This window comes from Psammomys obesus, unplaced genomic scaffold (assembly GCF_907164565.1).
Source record: "Psammomys obesus unplaced genomic scaffold, mPsaObe1.curated_primary_1811, whole genome shotgun sequence".
Classification (NCBI taxonomy): Eukaryota; Metazoa; Chordata; class Mammalia; order Rodentia; family Muridae; genus Psammomys; species Psammomys obesus.
This window is the reverse complement of record NW_026586662.1, coordinates 5451334-5475295: the sequence shown is the minus strand read 5'-3', so window position 1 is coordinate 5475295 and position 23962 is coordinate 5451334.

Genomic DNA, 23962 nt, shown 5'->3' with positions numbered 1-23962 from the left:
ACTTCTCTCAAAGCAAAAATAAAATCAGAAAAACCCCAAACACAAACCATCCAAGAAATCAAGGACGCCATGAAAAGGCAAAATCTAAGAATAATGGGAATTGAAGAAGAAGAGGAGTCCAGGCTACGAGGTCCAGAAAATATTTTCAAGAAAATCATAGAAGAAAATTTTCCCAACCTAAAGAAAGAGATGTCCACAAACATACAAGAGGCCTACAGAACACCAAATAGACTAGACCAGAGAAGAAACTCCTCACGCCACATCATAGTCAAAACACTTAATCTATAGAACAAAGAAAAGATACTAAAAGCAGCACGGGAAAAAGGCCAAGTAACATATAAAGGCAAACCTATCAGAATCACACCGGACTTCTCATCAGAAACTATGAAAGCCAGAAGGGCCTGGGGAGATATCATGCAGGCCCTAAGGGACCACAGATGCCAACCTAAACTACTTTACCCAGCAAAGCTTTCAATCAACATAGATGGAGAAAATAAAATATTCCACGACAAAACTAAATTTAAGCAATATTTGAACAGCAACCCAGCCCTGCAGAAGATACTAGAGGGAAAATTCCAATCCAATGAAAACAAATACACCCAAGAAAACATAGGTTAAAGATAATTTCCCAACAAAAATCAAAAGCAAACAAGCAATGATTCACAGTAACATCGCCAACTCCACAATAATAGGAAATAACATTCAATGGTCATTATTATCTATCAACATCAATGGACTCAACTCTCCAATAAAAAGACACAGACTAACAGAATGGGTGCGGAAACAGGAACCAACATTCTGCTGCATCCAAGAAACACATCTACGCAACAAAGATAAACATTACCTCAGAGTAAAAGGCTGGAAAACAGTTTTTCAAGCAAATGGACCCAAAAAACAAGCAGGAGTGGCTATCCTAATATCTAATAAAATAGATTTTCAACCAAAACTAATCAAAAAAGACATACAGGGACACTACATTCTCATCAAAGGAAAAATTCACCAAGAAGACATCACAATTCTAAACATCTATGCCCCAAATACAAGAGCTCCTACATTCATAAATGAAACATTATTAAAGCTTAAACCACACATTGATCGCAATACCCTAATAGTGGGTGACTTCAACACCCCACACTCACCAAGGGACAGATCAACTAGACAGAAACCAAATAGGGAAATAAAAGCACTTACAAAGTCCCTAAATCAAATGGACCTAATAGATGTCTACAGAACTTTCCACCCAAACTCAAAAGAGTATACCTTCTTTTCAGCACCTCATGGAACCTTCTCCAAAATAGACCATATAGTTGGTCACAAAGCAAACTTCAACAGATATAAAACGATTGAGATAATCCCTTGTATTCTATCGGACCACCATGGACTAAAGCTGGACATCAACAACAATGGAAATAACCAAAAACCTACACGCACATGGAAACTGAACAACTTGTTACTCAATGACAGCTGGGTCAAGGAAGAAATAAGGAAAGAAATTAAAGACTTCCTAGAACTCAATGAAAATGAAGGCACAACATACCCAAATTTATGGGACACATTGAAAGCAGTGCTCAGAGGAAAATTTATAGCACTAAGTGCCTTCAAGAAGAAATTTGTAACATCACATACAAGTAACTTAATGGCCCAACTGAAAACACTAGAAAAAAAAAGAAGCAGATACATCCAAGAGGAACAGAAGGCTGGAAATAATCAAACTCAGGGCTGAAATCAATCAATTAGAAACAAATAAAACTATTCAAAGAATCAATGAACCCAAGAGCTGGTTCTTTGAGAAAATCAACAAGATAGACAAACCCTTAGCCAAACTAACTAAAAAGCAGAAAGAAGCTATCCAAATCAACAAAATCAGAAATGAAAAGGGGGACATAACTACAGACACTGAAGAAATCCAAACAATCATTAGATCATACTACAAAAGCCTATACGCCACAAAATTTGAAAATCTAAACGAAATTGACAATTTTCATGATAGATTCCATCTACCAACATTAAGTCAAGATCAGGTAGAAAGACTGAATAACCCTATATCCCCCAAGGAAATTGAAGCAGTCATTCACAGTCTCCCCTCCAAGAAAAGCCCTGGGCCCGATGGTTTCAGTGCAGAATTCTACCAGACCTTCAAAGAAGTGCTCATACCAATTCTCCTCAAACTATTCCACAAAATAGAAACAGAAGGAACACTACCAAACTCATTCTATAAAGCGACAGTCACCCTGATACCCAAACCACACAAGGACCCAACAAAAAAAGAGAACTTCAGACCTATCTCTCTTATGAATATTGATGCAAAAACACTCAATAAAATACTTGCAAACCGAATCCAAGAACACATTAAAGATATCATCCACCATGACCAAGTAGGCTTCATCCCAGGCATAAAAGGGTGGTTCAACATACGGAAATCCATCAATGTAATCCACCACATAAACAAACTGAAGGAGAAAAACCACATGATCATCTCCTTGGATGCTGAAAAAGCATTTGACAAAGCCCAACACCCATTCATGTTTAAAGTCTTGGAGAGATCAGGGATACAAGGCACATACTTAAACATAGTAAAGGCAATATACAGCAAGCCTACAGCCAACATCAAACTCAATGGAGAGAAACTTAAATCAATCCCACTGAAATCAGGGACAAGACAAGGCTGCCCACGCTCTCCATATCTCTTCAACATAGTACTTGAAGTCCTAGACAGAGCAATAAGACAACTAAAGGAGATCAAGGGGATACAAATTGGAAAGGAAGAGGTCAAAGTGTCACTATTCGCAGATGATATGATAGTATACATAAGTGACCCCAAAAAATCAACCAGAGAACTCCTTCAGCTGATAAACACCTTTAGCAAAGTGGCAGGGTACAAAATAAACTCAAAAAAATCAGAAGCCCTCCTGTACACAAAAGACAAAAGGGCTGAGAAAGAAATTAGGGAAACAATACCCTTCACAATAGCCACTAATAACATAAAGTACCTTGGGGTGACACTAACCAAGCAAGTGAAAGACCTGTTTGAGAAAAACTTCAAGTCTCTGAAGAAAGAAATTGAAGAAGATCTCAGAAGATGGAAAGATCTCCCGTGCTCATGGATTGGTAGGATTAACATTGTGAAAATGGCCATCCTGCCAAAAGCAATCTATAGATTCAATGCAATTCCCATCAAAATACCAACTCAATTTTTTACAGACCTTGAAAAAAAAGATTCTCAGCTTCATATGGAGAAACAAAAAACCCAGAATCTCCAAAACAACCCTGTACAACAACAGTTCATCTGGAGGGATCTCCATCCCTGATCTCAAGCTATACTACAGAGCAATAGTAATAAAAACCGCATGGTATTGGCATAGAAACAGAAAGGAGGATCAATGGAACCGAATAGAAGACTCAGAAATAAACCCACACACCTATGAATACTCAATTTTTGACAAAGCAGCCAAAACCATTCAATGGAAAAAAGATAGCATCTTCAACAGATGGTGCTGGTCTAATTGGATGTCTACATGCAGAAAAATTAAAATAGACCCACATTTATCACCCTGCACAAAACTAAAGTCTAAGTGGATCAAAGACCTCAACATAAAACCAGATACTCTAAATCTGTTAGAAGAAAAAGTGGGAAACAGCCTAGAACTCATTGGCACAGGAGACAACTTCCTCAACAGAATTCCAACAGAACAGGCTTTAAGAGCAACAATCAATAAATGGGACCTCATGAAACTGAAAAGCTTCTGTAAAGCAAAGGACACTGTCATCAAAACAAAACGACTACCCACAGATTGGGAAAGAATCTTCACCAACCCTTTATCTGACAGAGGGCTAATATCCAGTATATACAAAGAACTAAAGAAGCTGAAAAGCAACAAACCAAGTAATCCAATTAAAAAATGGGGAGCAGAGCTAAACAGAGAATTCTCTGTAGAGGAATATAGAATGGCAGAGAAACACTTAAAGAAATGCTCAACATCATTAGCCATCAGGGAAATGCAAATCAAAACAACCCTGAGATTTCACCTTACACCCATCAGAATGATCAAGATGAAAAACTCAAGTGACAACACATGCTGGAGAGGTTGTGGAGAAAGGGGAACCCTCCTCCATTGCTGGTGGGAATGTAAACTGTTACAACCACTTTGGAAGTCAATCTGGAGCTTTCTCAGACAACTAGAAATAGTGCTTCCTCAAGACCCAGCTATACCACTGCTAGGCATATACCCAAAATTTGCTCAAGTACACAATAAGGACATCTGCTCAACCATGTTTGTAGCAGCTTTATTTGTAATAGCCAGAACCTGGAAACAACCCAGATGTCCATCAGTGGAGGAATGGGTACAGAAATTGTGGTATTTTTACACAATGGAATACTACTCAGCAATCAAAAAAGAGGAAATCATGAAATTTGCAGGAAAATGGTGGGATCTAGAAAAGATCATTCTGAGTGAAGTATCCCAGAAGGATAAAGACAAACATGGAATATACTCGCTTATATAGACCTAAAAGATATGATAAACATAATGAAATCTATACACCTAAAGAAGATAATCAAGAAAGTGGACATGGGGTATGATGATCAATCCTCATTTAGAAAGACAAATGGGATATGCATTGAATGTATGACAGGAGTCTACTGCAGAAGGCATCTGAAAGACTCTACCTAGCAGTGTATCAAAGTAGATACTAAGACTCATAACCAAACCTTCTGCAGAGTGCAGGGAATCATACGAAGAAGGGGAGTTTGATGTGGAAAGGATAGGAACTCCACAAGGACCAAACATATCTGGGCACAGGGTCTTTTCTGAGATGGACACTCAACCAAAGACCATAAGAGGATAAAACCTAGAACTTCTGCTCGGATGTGACCCGTGATAGCTCAGTAATCAATTGGTTTCCCATAGTAAGGGAACAAGGACTATTTCTAACAGGAACTCAATGACTGGCTCTTTGACCTCCCCACCTCCCAAGGGAGGAGCAGTACTGTTAGACCACAGAGGAGGACTTTGCAGCCAGTCCTGAAAATTCCTGACAAAACGTAGTCATATGAAAGGGGAGGAGGTCCTCCCCTATCAGTGGACTTGGAAAGGGGCAGGGAGGAGATGAGGGAGGGAAGGTGAGACTGGGGAGGGAAGGAGGGATACAGCTGGGATACAGAATTAACAAAATGTAACTAATGAGAAAAATAAAACTTAAAAAAAAGAAAGAAAAAAGAAAAAAAAATGAACTGGGTTAGAGCCATAATTCTCTACAGTGTCTCACAATTCTATTCCAGCCAGAAGATGAAGTTGCTTCCTTATTCATGCACCTTAAAAACTCTTATAACCCTAGCTTATCAGGTATCTTCAGGACTGGCTGCAATGCCCTAGCTTATCAGGTGTCTTCAGGACTGGCTGCAATGCCCTCCCTCCTCTGTGGCCTAGCAAGGCTGCTCCTCGCTCTGGGGGTAGGGGAAGTCAAAGAGCCAGCCATCGACATCCTATGTCAGAAATAGCCCTGTTCCCCTTCCTAGGGAACCCACTTGGATACTGAGCTACCAGGGGCTACATCCAAGCAGGGGTTCTAGGTTATATCTATACATGGTCCTTGGTTGGAGCAACAGTCTCATAAAAGAGCCCTGTGGCCTGATATATTTGGTCCCTGTGGAGACCAGGGACCTGTCCTCTCCAGATGATACTAACTCACCCTTCTTTCATATGATTCCCTGCTGAAGGTTTGATTATGAGTCTCAGCATCTGCTTTGATACACTGCTATGTAGAGTCTTTCAGAGGCCCTATGTGGTAGGCTCCTGATAAGCTAGGGTCAGATGGAAGGGGAGGAGGACCTTCCCTATCAGTGGACTTAGAAAGGGGCAGGGAGGAGATGAGGGAAGGAGGGTGGGATTGGGAGGGAATGAGGGAGGGAAGCTATGGCTGGGATACAATATAAATAACCTGTGATTAATATAAAAAATAAAAATTATAAAAAAAAACTCTTATAACCTACATTCTAGTATCTGCCAGCTCCAACAAATTTCCCTATACATGTGGAGAATATGTGATTTCTCTCTCACTCATCCCCTCCCCCATTAGATACTACCACACAAAACCAAACGTATGTTCTGCTTGCTTTGTGACATAGTCACACAAGTCAGTGGCTGTACAAAAAAAAAGCGTCTTCCGTTTAAAAATTTCCTCAAGTTGAAATAAAATACACTGTTGAGTCTGTTACGGTATTTAGACACAATATATATTAAACTCCATACCACTTGTTCTCATCCCCACCTCAGCTCCTCCACACAGAGGAGTCACTAGTACATGCAATTAACTTTTACAACATTGGTCTAAAGCACGGAACATGTTGACTCTTCTCACACCTCTTGGTATCTGGTTAGACCGTGCTTTTTGAATGGCTGCCCTACGCTCTATAGTTCCAAAGCACTTCTCAGACGGCTGGAGGGATGTTCTAAGGGGCCAGGCATGAGTGTGACTGTAAAAGTAAAAGAATGTAGTCACATCTAGACACCAGATTCCTACTTTTGCTGCAACCATTCACAGGCTACAAAAGAAAACAACAGAGACAAATGGACTTGAAGCCTAGTAACCCTGTGGGGAGGGGGACAAATCAGATAATGCAGACTGATGATCGGATAATGAGCATGTGTGATCTTTCTGTGGGATAATCAACATGTCATTATCACTCTTTTGGAATCAAGAGATGAGCAAACAAACAAATGAGTTTCCCACGCTAAGGAAGTCATATGAGTTCTGCTTCAGGAAGAAAATGGTCAATTCCCCAATTATAACCCATTACTCTAATAGTCTTTTCACCCGCCCCCAGCAAGAGGAGCGCCTATGGCTGTGATGGTGTGTCATCAAATAAGCAGTCTCTTCACATCTAAACATCTAGGGAGAAAAGAATGGATGGCTGAATTAAATGCACTCTCGAGTCTGGAAAAACAAAGGCTCATATAAACTGCAAGCTCTTTACTTAACCAAACTAAAGATGAAACTGAAAACTCTGCCGTGGCACTTTTTAAATTCTGATAGGTCTCCACAGTCACATTTTCAAGCAATCTCTTGTTTTTATAAAGCGTGGGGTTTTGTTGTTGTTTGGGGTTTATTTATTTTTTCCTATTTATTCTGAAACTTTTCCTTCAAACAAAATTTTTAGCTGAACGTAAAAAGATAAATCGGTGACTTGTCTTGTTATCATTAGAGAGTCATCCCCCAAAAGCAGGCAATGGCGTCTATGTTGCAGACACCCCCTCCACTTGCCAGGTGCCCATATGAAGACCAAGCTACCCATCAACTGCATGTGTGCAGGGGCCCAAGGTCCAGATCATGCATCTGTCTTTAAATGCCCCTACAGGACTGGGTTAATTGTCTCTGTAGGTCTTGTGAGGTTCCTGTCCCTGCCCTCCAGGTCCTTCCATCTTTTCCCCAACACTTCTACAGGACACTATGAGCTCTGCCCCATGCTTGGCTGCAAGTCCCAGCGTCTGTCTCAATCTGTTGCTGGCTGGAGCCTTCCAGAGGACAGTCAAGTTAGGCTCCTGTCTGCAAGCTTTTAGATCACTTCCCCCTGGCAGGGAAGAAGATATACTCAGTCCTGATGTGACTTGATGTGCTGGAGAAGGTTGATATGGTATGGGTGGCTCCTTTTTCTTGGGGGGAAAGGGAGAGAGGAAGGAAAAAGGCAAGGAGGGAAGGGGGACTGGGAGGAGAGGAGGAAGGGAGCAAGCACCCTTGGTATGTAAAATAAATAAAAAAGAAAAAGGGAGAGAGAGAGAGGCTTCGCCCAGGCAGCAAATGAGAGTGGATGCAGAGACCTCTTCTGCTATGCAGAAAGAGAGTCTAAATTGGAGGTCTCATAGGGTTCCTACCCATGGGCCAGGGAAATCCTGAGGAAGAAGGGAAGGAAAGATTGCAGGAGCCAGGGAAGGAACCATGGAGGACAACAGGAAAACACAGGCCTATTGAATAAGCTAAGTAGTACAAATATGGACTCAGAAATTCAAGCAGCAAACAGGGGCCTACAGGGGCCTGCAGGGGTCGGCACCAGCTCCTCTTCTGATAGCTTGGTGTTTTTCTGGGACTACCAACTGTGGAAGCGGGTGAGTCTTTGACTCTTTTGCTTGCTCTTGGGATTTTTTTCTTCCTTTTGAGTTGCTTTGTCCAGCCTCAGTGTAGGGGCCTTTGTCTCATCTTATTTTTTGTTTTACCGTGTTTGGTTGTTGTCTCTTGCAGGCCTGCTCTTTTCTGAAGGGAGACAGAATGGGAGTTGATTGGGAGGTGAGGGGGATGAGAAGAGTGGAGGGAAGGGAAACTTTGTATGAGAGAAGAATCTATTTTCAAGTACAAACAAATGAATGGATGGATGGATGGATGGATGGATGGATGGATGGATGGATGGACAGATGGATGGATGAAAATCAAAAACAACCTTTTGATTGCTTGTTATTACTTTCTTTGTTCCTCTGTACATTCCCTCCATCCCAACTTGAAAACAAAGCTGAAATTGTATGAGAGGTAGAAGCTTTGAAAAATAAAAATCTGAGTAGCCTTGTCTCTACCAGTTAAGAAAAATGCAACCATTTCCTGGGTGTTCTTGCTTGTAGGGTCCACCTTTCCCTGAATTAATTTTGTTTTGTTGGTTTAGGTTTTGGTGGTGGTGGTGGTGGTGGTGGTGGTGGTGGTGGTGGTGGTGGTGGTGTGTGTGTGTGTGTTTATTTTGTGTGTGTGTGGTGGGGAGGATTGGGTTGGGGATGATTTTGTTGTTGCTTACAGCCTGTAAACATTCAAAGTCTGTCAGCAGGCATTTTTCTTTGCTTGAACTATCGAAGTGAATCGCAACCCCCTGCCCTCACTGGAGCTATTTCTGTGGTGATGCTGAAGCGCAGTGTGCCTCCAGAAGAGCGAGTGCCAGGAGAGTCTGACTACACAGTACAGAATCTGTCCTGAGTGAGAAGTCTGCTCGAATTTGACCCATCTGGTTACTAAACCGAAGTTCTCTAGCGGACAGGTTATTTTCTTTCTTCCAGTGCTAAAGCGTAAAGGCCAGAGCAGGCTCTGGGGTCCTGGCTCCACTCTTCATTTGTACAGCTTTGAGCAAGTTTTTAAAAGTCTTTTTGTCTGTGTTTCCCTATTATGTATAGAAATGATACTGATGAAAGCATCAGTGAACTTGGTGGTTAAGCTCCTGTAGCTGAACCATTACATGGTCACAGGACATGGAGGGAGGAAGTCAGTACTGCCCACGGACGTCCTGCCTGCTGGTTAGATCTCACAGACAGTGTGTGCCAGCTGCAGGGGAAAACGTCATCAGCAGACTTACCAGTGGTAAACCAGCACGGCATGAAGGGCAAAGATGAGCTAGCTCCATGCTCAGCATTTCCACCTCTACATGCCAGGTCATGCTTCCCAGGGGATCTGATTTGCACCTTCTTCATGAAATTCAACCAGTGGCTTTACTTCTTTCTTGATTTCTGAAGCATATGGGGGTTCTCATTCTCATCCACTTTCTTGTCTTGCTATCTGTGTCAGGGTTAGAGGTCTTCTCCCTGAAGATGACAGAGAGTGAGATTCAGTAACCATGCAAAATTCCTTCTAATTTATCCTGTGAAGACACAAGTTTTCTGATGACTCTGGGAGGTAGCCTCCCAAGGACACTAGTTTTTCTCAGGCTCTCTGGGGTATTTCTCATAAGTTGAGCACTGTCTTCACCATCTTTCTTTCCTCCTGTTCACCAGATCAGGCTTCGAGTGGCCACTCATATATATATATATATATATGAGTGTTTTCTCTTTAATTGGAAATAGTTAGGGCTTATTTTATTTATTTATTTATTTATTTGCTTATTTGCTTATTTGCTTATTTACTTATTTTAGTTATACAGTATGTCCTGATATCCACTCTCTAGTCCTTCAAGTTTCTCCCCAACTCCTTTCCCATCTGGATCCATCTCCTTTCTGTCTTTCATTAGAAAACCAACAGACAATAATAAAATGAAGCGTAATAAGATAAAAAGAAAACCAAACACATCAGAATAAGACAAAGCAAACAAATTGGGAAACAACCCTCCCCCAAAAAAGGCACAGGAAACATATATAGACACAGAGACCCACCCATTTGCACACTCAGAAATATCCTAAAACATAATGATATGCATAAGACAATAACAATACACATAAGACAACAGGTGACTCAGCAGGGCTGTTAAGAAGAAGAGAAGGAAACTTAGATTAAGAAGAAGAAGGAATAATAGAAGAAGAAGAGGAGGAGGGGGAATAATAGGAAGAAAGAGGCCCTTGGTGAACTGTTTGGTAATAGAGAAACAACAGAGCACATAAATCATTAAAGTGGAATGGAACCATACTTCATTGGAGAAAAAGTAGGTAGGGTGGAAAACAGAAAAGGCATTCATTTCTGTAGTAGGTCTAGATGCAGAAGGTTAAACAAGCAGGAATTGGAGGGTTGTGAGAGGGGGGTAGCATTGATGCTAAAATATTTTGACACTTTCTCATTGTCTTAGAAGGTTCTTTACGGTTTTTACTACACCAAAATCAGTGAGTAACAGCTCATTTCAGACCTAGTGCGGCGTCTGAGGATAGGACACCCACTGTGATGCGCAAGCACATGAGCACGCGCACGCACACACACACACACACACACACACACACATATGAGGCAGCACCAGCCCCAGGGCATAGGTCTGGGTGTAAAAGTGATGGCGGTAAACAGCACTTAGAAGAACTGGAATTCTGACCTTAGTTCCTGCTCTTGGAATAACATGGAGATGCAACTCTGTTGGACAAATCAAAAGCATGTGAGAGATCCATGTGTTTAGGGCTTGGGGAACATTCCAGAGCAAGAATTGGGAGAACTGGCTAAAGACAGTGCTACTGTGATGAAGTACATTTTCTGAAGGGTCTTCACACAAATGTGTATCATTGAGCAAGTAATGGATGATCTTAGAAAAAGAGACAAACTTGTCCATTGTAACACCATTCACTAAAGAGGGAAATATCAGATATAAAATATCATTTTATTTTATATCCTTGTATCATTATATTTTATTTAGTGTGTATATGCACAGCACATGTGTGAAAGTCAGGGGACAATTCATGGGAGTCAGTTCTCTCTTTCTCCCATGTGGGCTCTAGCGGCCAAAGTCAGGTCGTTAGGCTTGGCAGCAACTGTTCTTTCTCACTGAGCCCACCCTTTTAATTTAAATGCACACATGCGATTATATTTAAACTGTGGTTTTCATAGGCAATAAAGTCAAACTTAATTTTTTTTCTAGTCAGGGATGTATTATATATCATGTATATGTATCATATATCATATTATATATCATGCATAAACACACATATGCTTGCCCAATTCAGAACAGAATTGAAATCATATGACTGGTGATTTCTTCAAGGCAGAAAACCAGGTGCAAATATGGGAATGCTTTGTTTACCAAGGAGATTAGTTGTAGGGATTAAGCTTTTAAGAGATAATTTAGGATTAGGTAAGTAAGAGTGAGTGGAGCTGGGTGTAATACTTCTCCCGTTTTACCCAATCATTCAGGTAATGCAAGAACGCTTTTACAACATTCTCAGATATCAGCTCTCCTGCTCTGAGTGACCAAGATCATTTCAAGGACAAGCAACATTATTTACTTTCCAGCCGGTCTCCACTTAAACTCCTTCATTTTTTTAACTTTGGGTTTGCTCTGTTTTCAGCCAAAATCTATTCTCTTGTAAATTTTCACCAGTTTCTATGAATCTTAGCCTTATTTTATTAATTAAACTTGTTCTTTGACAATTTCATATAAGTGTATAATGCATTTTGATTATTCTCACCTCCTTCCCTCTCTTATTCCCTTCCAGTCCTCTCTCTCGTTCGCTTGCTTGCTCACTCTCTAGTGAAAACAGGTATAAATAAGTGCCGTAATTGCTTTTCTATTGCTGTGATAAGACACCATAACCAAGGCAATTTATAGAAGAAAGAGCTTACTGAGAATTACAGTTTCAACAGGTTAGTTTAGTCCTTGACCACCATAACGAGGAGCAGGGCAATAGGCAGGAAGGCACAACAACAGTGCAGAAGCTGAGACTTTACAAACTGAAACATCAACCATGACTCAGAGAAATAGCGAACAGGGGATGGGCGTGGGCTTTGGAAACCCCAAATCCTGCACTAATGACACACCTCTTCCAACAAAGTCATACCACCTAAATCCTTCCCAAACATTTCCACCATCTAGGGACTAAGTATTCAAGTCTATAAGCCTATGGAGGATATTCTCATTCACACTGTCATATCAAAGAATCAGATCTACTAAAAGCTAATGGAATTGTGTAAGAAGTAGAGCCCTTATTTGGTGTTGGTGGAAGTGTAAACTCGTACAGCCACTGTGCAAAACAGTGTTGAGGTTCTTCAGAAATCTAGTAACAGCATTGCCATACAACCGAACACTATCACTCTTGGTGTACACCCCAGAAACCCTGGAAATTATTACAGAGATAATCATTCACCCATGCTCATTGCTACTCTATTTACAAAAGCTAAGTGGAATCAGACTAAGTATCCATCAACTACTGAATAGATAATGAAAATGTAATATGTTTACACACTAGAACTCTATTTAGCTGTAAAGAAAAATAAAAAATCTGAATTTTGCAAATAAATGGATGGAAGTGAAAAATTATAGCTAATTAGGTAGCCCGCAGTCAAAAAAACAAATGCCACATGTTTTTCCTCATAAGTCCATTGTCTTAGCTTCCATTTTATAGCTTTATGTATTTAGCTTGGAGCACCTATGGAATTCAAAAAAACTAGAAATAGAGCATTGGGAAAGATGGCTTCGGAGAGGGAGGAAAATAGAATGTGTGTAATATGAAAGTAAAGAGGGTGAACACTGGAGGCATCCTCCCTAGTAATTAGGTAAATGATAATCAAAACAACTTTGAAGTTTCATCTTCCCCAGATGGCAATTCAGAATTGATACTGACATATCCTAGGCCAAGCCTCATAACTAAATAGTTGATAAATGTTAATGACCCACAGACAGAACTGTTTTCATGTGTGTAAAGTTACATTTGGTTTAATGTTCTTCCAATAGCATACAGAATTTTTCAATTTTTTAATAAGGGCCATACATCTTCATTTTGCACTGAACTCGCAAACTGTGTGGTTAGTTCTATATTTTATTATACGTACAGGGAGGGATGTAAAAGAGAGTTTTTTCTAGGTGCCATATCACAGAGTGTAGCCAGGCATTTGATTCCCTTATAAATATTTTAAATGAATAAATTTTCATCTAATGTTCAGTCTTAACAATAATCCTCCGGTAAAATGTTTCACAGACTGCTGAACACTAGTGAGACTCCCCTTTTTTGAAATTTTAACAGAAGTAGCATAAAGTAAAAATGTTAATGTAAGACGAAACTAAAGAGAAGAAAACATACAAAGAGTCTTGAGAGAAAATAAAAGGTTTGAAAGTCAGATGGCTGTATTGGAGTGATGCTAGCCTGAGAGGCGGACAAGGAAATTGCATTAGTGTGCTGTTTCTTTGCTCGGAGCTGCAGTGCTCCGTCCCATGAGAATACTGGGGGATTTTTACAGTGCAAGGGCTTCCCACCTACTTTAGTGATTCTCCGCCACGGCAGATATATATATATATATATATATATATATATATATATATATATATATATATATGCACACAAATATGCAACTCCTTCTTTGTTCCTAAAAACAAAGTTCAAGAAAATCAGTGTTTATCGCCTTCAATTCCAAGGACTCCAAGGTTCCAAGGACCGCTTTTCCTATGACAAGTTCATCGTCATGTCTGTTAATGGGTTCAGGGCACTGGATCTGCAAAGGAGACCTGAAAATAATTATGTCAGTGCATGGGAGTCAAACTATTCTCTAATCTTGAGCTTTCTTGATAAACCCTGGAGTCTGGGTCTCCAAAAGTGTGGCATAACAGCATATAATGATACTGCTGTGATACGGCTTTTCCTTAAGAGTCCCCTCCCCAGTCGCCAAATATTACTGAACAGGAGATACATTTGCAATTCCTGCACCATAGGCACCAAATAAGTGAGTTCTGTAATGAAATTGCATTGTCAAAGACCAAATATTCAAAGTCTGATCTTTCTTCTATGAGCATGTTTTCCCAGCTGTCTGAAAAGTCTGTTTGCTTTTTACATCCTTTTTATTCCGAATCTGATCTGGCATTAAAACCAAATCTGGCAGATATGGATCTGCAAGTTATAACTACTGCTACCAAAAATATTAATTTTGGTAACACATGTAATCATTGTGTAATCATTATTTGGCTACCTTGGGTGGTGGTGTTCCTCTAGTCACTGGAGGCTAGCAAACTGATGAAAGCAAGTCTTAGGTTTAGAATCCCTTAATGTATAACGCAGCCCAACCTCCTCGTGACCTCAGCTGAGCTATGCACATCTATTAGCATCATTTTCCTTCTTTCTCTACAGGGATAACACCTAACTTGAGCTATGGTAAAATTCAAAGGAATCACTTACATTAATAGGAATCTTTTCTTCCACTATTTTAGTGATTTCATTCTTAACACCCTCTTTCCAGGAGTTAGTCATTTAGTCTTCTCTTTCCAGAGATATAGTCTCTATTGAATTTTCCTATGAAGGAAATACTGAAAGTCAAATTCTGCTTTTTCTTTCCCCTAAAAATTTAATAAATAATGGAACAGTGTGCTTTATATGGTTTGGGAAAGAGTGTTTTCCTCCAAGTACCAACAAATTATTTTCAAGTTTGCTGTATATATCTTGGGTTATTGTACCAGCAATTTGGTCATCTTGGATTTTGATAATGGCTACCTTAGGTCTTTGACATATGCCATGCTATGTCCAAAAGACATTGTCTTCTTGTAATCTTCCACCACCCACAGCTCTTACACTCTTCTGTAGTGGTCTCTAGCCTTAGAGGGAATGGGTATGGTATATGTGTTCCATTTAGAGCTGAAAATTCTGTAGTCTCTTATTCTGTATGCCTTAACCAACTGTCAGTTTCTGTGTTAATTACCACCTACTACAAAGTGATAGACTAAGATCAGAAAGGAGAGGAGAACCTCCCCTATCAGTGGACTTGGAGAGTGGCATGCATGCAGAAAGGGGAGGGAGGGTGGGATCGGGACGGGAGGAGGGAGGGGCTTATGGGGGGATACAAAATGAATAAAGTGTAATTAATAAAATAAATAAATAATAAAAAATAAAAAAAAAGAGAAGCTTCACCAATGGGCTTTTTTTTTTCCTCAGAAGACTGGTGGTCTTTCGTATAGCTCAAGTTCCCTCCAAAATTTATTGATCAGCCAACTGGCATACTTAATCCTTAACTAAATCTTTCTAAAAACACTGAGACTTGAACAGCAGTGGCTGAATACCTGATAGAGTTGTAGGTCTTTGGTCATTTACAGAAGGATTCTGTGAGTTGGGTTTTATGTCAGGATGACAAAGCACCTTAACATAAACACAAACATAACATAAAGATGTGAAAAAGAAGTTTTGGGTTCAGTCTCTGAAGGTTTCAGCTCCTGTTTGCTCCTGCTCCGTGTTGCCAGAACTGTAATGAGGTCAAAGGAAACAAACCTTGACTCACAGGAGTCCAACAATCGGGAAGCCTGCAAGGCTCTAAACTAGACCTTCTGTATTTATGTTAGAGTTGAGGAGTTTGGTGTTTGGGAGATTCCTAACTGATGAAGTGGGAGCTGTTTCTGGTACTTTTGGCTGCTTTTGGAACCCTTGTCCTCCTACTGGGTTGCCTTTTCCAGTCTTTATATGAGAGGAGGTGCCAAATCTTACTGCAACTTGATAGTTCAGGTTTGCTTGATATCCATAGGAGGCCTGCCATTTTCTGAAGAGAAATGGAGAAGGAGTGGATGGGAGAGGGAAGGGAGAGATGAAGAAGATGGGAGGCAGAGAGAGAGGGGAATCCGTGGTCAGGAAGCAATATATGAGAGAATGTATTAATTTAAAAAAGAAAGAAAGCAGAAAGACAGAGAGCAGCATAAGAGAAAATATAGTCTCCAAGAATCAACTTTCTCTAACTAGGCCTTAACTCCAAAAGTTCCCGTTCCTACCCCCTAGGAACACTATTTAATTATAAGTCATCAGTGGGTTACCCCATTGGCTAGGTCAGAGATTCAAAGATACTACCTCTCATTAGTTGAGGTCCGTTTTCGGCATATTTGTGGGTCGGGGGCACTTCATATCCAAAGCATAACACTAGCGTGAAATGCTAGATCGGATATTTGTTAGTTCAGAGCTTTGAAAAAGTCACATAACAGTGTCTGTCATGTTTGTCCAGAAAAAAAGGGGGGGGGGAATTACCATGCCATTTTACCAGGTAGTTTTAAAGGTTAAAATAGATAAACTGTATGAAAATTCTATAACATTCATCATTACGTTTGCTAATCACCCAGCAGTTACTGAATACCAATACTCTGGAAACTTTCTAGTCTTTTGGCCACGCCTACTGAAAGTAGAAGCCAATAGCAATAGCTCTCTGTACACAGTAGGTGCTGACATTTGGCCCAGGCTCCCTCCGTAGTCTAAAGCCTTTCCTTGTGGGTATGCTCAGTTTAGGCAGCATGATCTAGAGCCTGTACCCTGCAGTAGTGTATATAAGATCTTCCTGGAATGATTCAGCAATGTAATTTCCACTAAAATAATCTCATAAACTAATATAACATTGTGGCAGAACTGCTGAAGTGGTTCTTGTTGTTAGAAACCAGGACACTCTGACTATAGCAGTATCTGTTCATGAGTGTGGCGTGAAATACAATTCCAAAAAAAGTATACTTCTGCATTACCCCTCTGTGCAGACTCCAATATGTTAAAGACCACAACTTAAAACAAGTAACTTCTACTGAGTCCTTGCTATAAGACAGAATCATGAGAGAATGAACGCTTAGTGATTATATCAGCTTTATAAGTCTAAATGGCTAGTAAATAGTAGAATTATCATATCAGTTATACCTAAGAGTTTTAGGTTAAAAAAAAAAAAAAAACAGTAGAACACAATGGTCACGAGCAAGGCAGCCAGGATTCTGTAAGACACTGTTGTGGTTTCCTCTGTTTTCTCTCAAACAGCAATAAGGCCAACTACTCAACAGGTTTTAACAACTTCAAAGACAATTCAGGTCTTGATTTCAAGATGAATCCTCATTGGTTTCTCTCAAAAAGAGCAATAATAAATGTTTCCACACTAGTTCATATGGATAGAATCCTATCTTTTAATCTTGGAGCTGTCCTCAAAATGGATTTATAATTAGTGGTATTTTTCTGTGACTGAAGAGTAAGGAACAAAGATTCCTTGTTCCTTGATTTATCCTGATGCTCTACTGTATTCCTCTCTAGAATTAGTCAGTAAATCTCACAATGTTCATATTTATATATGCTTGATATCAATTATTGAGTTCATTGTGTTTGCATTGATTATATAACTTGTGGTCTAAATAGTACCAAAAAGTTAAAAATAACAAATCAAAATACACAACAACAATACTATATATGACAAGGACCTTCCTTACTGAAAGCTAGAATTGTCTTGGTACTATGACAACTCTATTAAACCCATAAATAAATTGTGCCTTTCACACCAAAGATACTGAAGTTACTGCCATTGCTCCAGTGACAGATTAGTAAACAGACACTATTCCAGGCATATTAGATTTTCAGTAGTTTTCATCTGGGATTTCTTTAGAAGATGAATACTTACGATGCCTGGGCATTATAGTGGACATTACATTGAACACAACTGTTGGTATAATGTACTTGTGGAAGGTATACAATTTACCCTTGTTCATTCAAATGCTGATTTCTCAACCCCACTATCTGGTTTCAATCTGGACATTGCATTGTTCTAAGCATCACCGGTCTCAACTTTGTGTAAACATGCCACCATTTGTTCTCCGTAATTTCAATAAAACAACCAGCCAATGCTAAGCAATGGAGACAATAGGGTGGCACATCACATCCTGATCTGGAGGGGAGGAGAAAGAAGCAAGTGGGAGGAGTCAGGGAGGAGAGATTGGCATTTGAATGAACAAGGGTAAATTGTATACAGTCCACAAGAACATTACACCAACATACAATGTATATATTTTCTGTATGGGCAGAAGACGTTTTTAATAAGGATGACAAAAATTTAGTTTTGAGCATCCCAAATTAGATTTTTGGCATAACCTTATCAGCTTCTTCTTTTTTGTTTGTTGTATTCTTAGAAATACAATAAAAAGAAACAATAAGACCCAAGGGCACAAAATCCAAAAGCTCCTGACCTGTCTTGTTCACATTAGAAACAGTAAACTTCAAAATCTGGGAGGAAAAAAAAATAGCCTCATTTCAAATATACCCAAACCCAAACACCTGAGAGACAATTCGGCTAACTGTAAATCTTTGGTGTGCATTTCAGAGGGACTTTTCTTGATATCTTCAGTATGTAAAGGGTGCAGCTATGCAGCAGGTTCCAAAATCACAGAATCAAAATCAAAACTTAGGAAACAAATTCAATGTTTTAGCCAAAGAAGTTATACTCCTTTTATTTTAGATGTGTTTAAACACGTGCTTTGGATTCATTGAGTCACAGATATTTTATGCTGTACAGTGAGTTCCAAACTCTATGGGGCTGCAGAGTAAGGCTCAGTCTCAAAATATAATGTGAATAATAATAAAATATGAGAGAGAGAAAAAAAGAACAAAAATTATAAATACTGGTATAAAGTAATTACATCTAGAAAAAAATAATTTATTGTGTAATACTATAAATTTTCTAAGGTTTTAGCTACTATTGTTTGGTCAATTTTATGACAGTTATGTAGTGCTATTTTCTATTAAAAGATGGGGTTAAAGGGTTTGATTTTTCACAGAAGTTGATGGTAATTCATTTTATTATTGGTTTCACAATGTTTTGTTTTGAGCCATTGAAGATATTACTACAAATATGAGCAAGCTTTGCTGTAAGCTGTTTCTATAGCAAAACAGCTAAAACTTGTTATGTACAGCAGTGGCTCAATACAGTGTACATCCTACTAACCCCAGACTAACTGTTGGACCATTGCCCAAGCCCATCTTCTTCTTATCCAGCTTTCAAAAATGTTCACAAGAGCTCTAAATGCATCTCAAAGAGGAGAAACGAGAAGGAGGTGGAAAGTAGAATGGGAAAAATATAATGACTTTATTGATCAGGATTAAAGTACCTTGCTCTGTCAATTTTTTGAAAGCATATAATCATATAAAAAGCATTTCTAGGCTCTCTCTCTCTCAGGATCTCAGAAGACACTCTTGATGGTGAGGAGGCCACAAATGTTAATTTTATTGAATTAACAATAAAATCTGCCTCTTGTATCTTCCCACGATTGATAACATAAACCAGGAGATGGAAGGAAGGAGGCAAGTTGTGGTCATCGCAGTGATAACAAGAGTTATCACAATCACAAGTCAGCACATATCCTGACCAAAGAGAGAGAGAGAGAGAGAGAGAGAGAGAGAGAGAGAGAATATGAGGCCAGAACAAGAATTTTTCTAAGTATAAACACAGATCTGAGTAACATGAAAGAACATACACATTTTTAATTATATTTTTTTACAAATTACAGTTTATTCACTTTGTATCCCAGCTGTAGCTCCCTCCCTCAGCACCTCCCTAATCTCCTCCCATGCCCCTCCCCAAATCCACTGATAGGCGAGGTTCTCTGACCCTTGCCTCTCAGGTCTCATCAGGACTGGGCTACATCTGTGCAGGGGTTCTAGGTTATCTCCATGCATGATCCTTGGTAGGAGTATCAGTCTCAGAAAAGACCCGTGTGCCCAGATTTTTTGGTTCTGTTGCTCTCCTTGTTGAGCTCCTGTTGCCTCCAGGTCTTTCTACATCCCCTTTCTTTCATAAGAGTCCCTGCCCAAAGTTTGGGTTATGAGTCTCAGCATCTGCTTTGATATCCTGCTGGGTAGAGTCTTTCAGAGGCCCTCTGTGGTAGGCTCCTGTCCTGTTCCCTGTTTTCTCCCTCTTCCAATGTCCATCCCTTTTGCCTTTCTGAGTGAGAATTGATCATCTTACCCAGGCTCCTCCTTCATGAAATTTGTAGGCAAATAGTGGGAATTAGAAAAGTTCATCCTGAGTGATGTATCCAGAAGCAGAAAGACACACATGGTATATAGTCACTTATAAGTGGATATTATTAGACATATAATATAGGATAAACGTTCTAAAATCTGAACATACACATTTCTAATTAAAAAATTGTATGTGATGGGAGATCAAGGCTTGAAACTTTTTCCAGCTCCCTACAAAACAAATTCACTTGTTAAATTGTTTTACATCATTTTGTTGCTCTTCTTTGCAAACCAGAAAATTGCATAGTTTTAATATAGTGTATTATAGTAGTTAACATCCTGACAATAAATCATTTAGGGCTTTCCTAAGCAAATCTGCAAGAGAAGTAAAACTGAAGCTCAGAGAAAAATAGAGCTGATGGTAGGACAATCTAAATATAGATAAAGGACATGGGACTCTTAGAAAATGTCACTTGACAGGCACAGTCAATAAGCCTCTGTTCAAAGTTTTCCCTGAGTCTTAATATTTCTTTGCTTTGGAAAATTTTATTTTTGCCTATTTGCTTATTTACTGTTCATTTATTTGGCTGTTAAAGGCAGGGTCTTGTTATATAACTCAGGCTAGCCTCAAAAGTGTCACAAAATTGAGTGAGATAAATAGGGATTAATTAATTAAAATTATCAATATTTTTTAAAAGTATCACAAAAGTGTCTGCTTCTCTCAATTCTATGGGTATGCTATTACACCTGGCAAGATATTTATTTTTAATAAAACATTTGAATAAAGGATACATACAGATTATCACGTGGACAATGCAGTGATTTTTTTTTTCCATTTCCAGAAACTTTCCTTTTTGTCCTACTTTCCTTTCACTGAAAATGGATATTTTTTCATGCAGTCAATTTTTATAATGTAAAGCATCAGCAAGCTCAAGTAATAGAACATTGTTGCCACCTTACACTCCTGTCCCTGCCTTTGTGATTTGATAAGAGTGCATTTCCATTTTTTCAAAATTACTTCATTATTTTATTTCTATCATCATCTCCCAGTCTTTGGATTTGAAACAAATGGACTTGTGTAGAACAATTTTCTTCTTTCGGTGAAATTCATATTTCTGGGATTCAACCTGCTGTTGTACCAAAATGATGCTATTCATCCACTCTCCTGCCAGCGGTGCATGAAGTTTTCCATTCATCAGCATGTTTGTCAGGTCATGGCATTGCCATCTATAACCATTACATGGGGTCTATAGGATTTCTTGTTGTAATTTAAATTTTTATTACATTGATAAATAGTAACACCAACTGTTCCTTAATGCTCTTCAAATGTTCTCTTTCGTAAAGAGAAAAATGACTGTATTGAAGTCTTTCTCATGTCTGATTGCTGGCTTTTCTTTTTCCTAAAAGTTCTAAAGAATGTCTTATACATAGTATATACAAGTCCTTTGTAAGGTATGTCTAATCATGTCTCCTAAAACTTCAGATGTTGAATGAAGCTTTAACTGCCAGCCTGTCAGAATGTGATCATATTATGGACCTTTAATTAGTAATTAATATTATTTCAAGATACAGCATGGGAAAGGAGTTCCTGAATAAGATTCCAATCAGGAAATAAAGCCAATGATGGAAAAATGAGGCCTCAAAGATTAAAAGGCTAATTAAAATTACGTACAGGAACAGTTAATCAAGCAAGGAGACAGCTTACAGAACAGGAAAAGTCTTTATGAGCCATGCATATGATGGAACTTTCATATTTAGAACATACAAAGAAATTTTTAAACACCTAATCTATAAACCCAGTTTATAGATTTTTGTGAGGGATTGTGTTAGTTTACTAAATTAGAGGATGTAGATTCTTCCCCAATAACCATGATTTTACTAACATTGAGAAGTTATCCAGGTTTCCAGTACCAGGCATGGTTTTCCTTTTGTTGGGTGGGTCTCAAATCCAATTATAGGGCTGTTGTTACTGCTAAGGAATGTATGCCATCACTACACCCTTAGGGGTTCTAGTGCCATGCTGGTAATTGATGTGGTTCATAGACAGCAAAGCTGTGTAGGACAGTTGGAAGATTATAAGGAGACTTCTGGTACCATGAAAGCTAATCTTCAGGGAGGAGGCATTCAGGTCAGTTCCAGTTCTGGTCTGTGATCTCTGTTTCTAAAAAGCATGTTATCTTCAACTATAGGTATTTACCTTCCACTTCCAGGTGATAACCAAGGGCAACAACAATAATCTGTGTGTTTGCGGAGTCTCTTGGACATCCCAGGTCAATAATTCAAAAAGGAACTTCTCGTGTGATACTAAGCATTCTTACAGACAAAAGGCTACACAAAAATATCCCAAGGTGGCAACCAGGCTAAGGAGGGAGACAAGCTATATTGGAACTTGATCCTGAACTTCTAACTTCCATAAGCAGAAAGAAAGAAAGAAAGAAAGAAAGAAAGAAAGAAAGAAAGAAAGAAAAACTGAGTCCCATATCTCATATTCTGGTCCACAACTCCGACTGCTTAACCAAAGAACAGGCCCATTCTAGAGACCTCAGGTAAGACTTCACCCACTGGCCCCTAACATCCTTAAAGCTGGCCAAAAGCCACCAACAGCACCCCCCTCCCATCCATATTCTGGCCCACAACTTCTGCTTTACTGGAGGCCATGCCATACTAGAAACCTGTTATAGGAAATTTAAAAAGTGTTGGGCTATGTATTCTTTATTATTATTAGCCCCATGATTATCATAGAGCCATTATCTAACCTGCTATCACAAATAATAAGACACAGACACCTGTTAGGTTTTATAATTGCTTTATTTACCTTGGGCCAGGCAGATATTTCACCTACGCTGTTCCAATATCCTCACCATCCATCTCCCAGCCCCCATCCAATGCATTCACCTTAATCATTCCTATCCGGAACACCTTCCTTTCATAATCCCATTGTACTTGATTGTATTCTTCATCTGGGCCTTTTCACACCATTATTGGAGTCCTTCCTCTTGGCTCACATGGTTTTTTTTCCTCCACGCTAACCCACTGTGGCATCCTCCTTCCTCCTCTCTTCCTGTCTGTCTATGTCCCATGAATCCCAAGTCCTCTAAAACTGGAGAACCTTAGCCACATCTACCCCATTCGGCCCTGCCCAGGTATAAGCCTTTAATAAACCAATCAAGTATAATGTTTTAGGCAGGTTTCCAAAACAAGGATAGGTGTAACCAGATCTTGAGGGTTAGCATCATAAAAACCCCCAACAGGCACCCCAGAGACCAAGCAGTTTTCCAGAACCCCAGAGGTTAAACAGGTACTTGGAATTCCAGACCCAAAACCCCAAAGGTCATGCAGCAACCCCTCAAAAAAAGAAAAAAAAATCCAGCAGAAACACACTATTGAACCTGAAGATTCACTAGTCACCAAAACCCCAGGCCACTCAGGCTGAAAGAGCAGAAAACAAACAGAAACCATGGGGGGAAAAAACATTCAAAAGACATTCATTCAATAAAGATAAACTCAGAAATCAGCACCTAAACCTATAATAACCTCAAATGCAGATAACTAGGGGCGAGTTTACCAACACAATCAAGGGAGACAGAAAGACCTGGAAGGGACCAGAACTCCACAAGGAGAAAAACAGAGCCAAAATACCTGGGTCCAGGGTGGGCCTGCAGAGACCAATACTCCAAACAAGGACCACGCATGGAGAGGACCTAGACCCCCTGTTCAAAGGAAGCCCATGCGCTGCTCAGTTTCCAAGTGGGTTCCCTAGTAAGGGGTACAAGGGTTATCTCAGACATGAACTCAGTGGCCGGCTCTTTGATCACGTCTCCGTAGGGGTGCAGCCTTGGCAGGTCACAGAAAAAGATGATGCAGCCAGCCTTGATGAGACCTCATAAGCT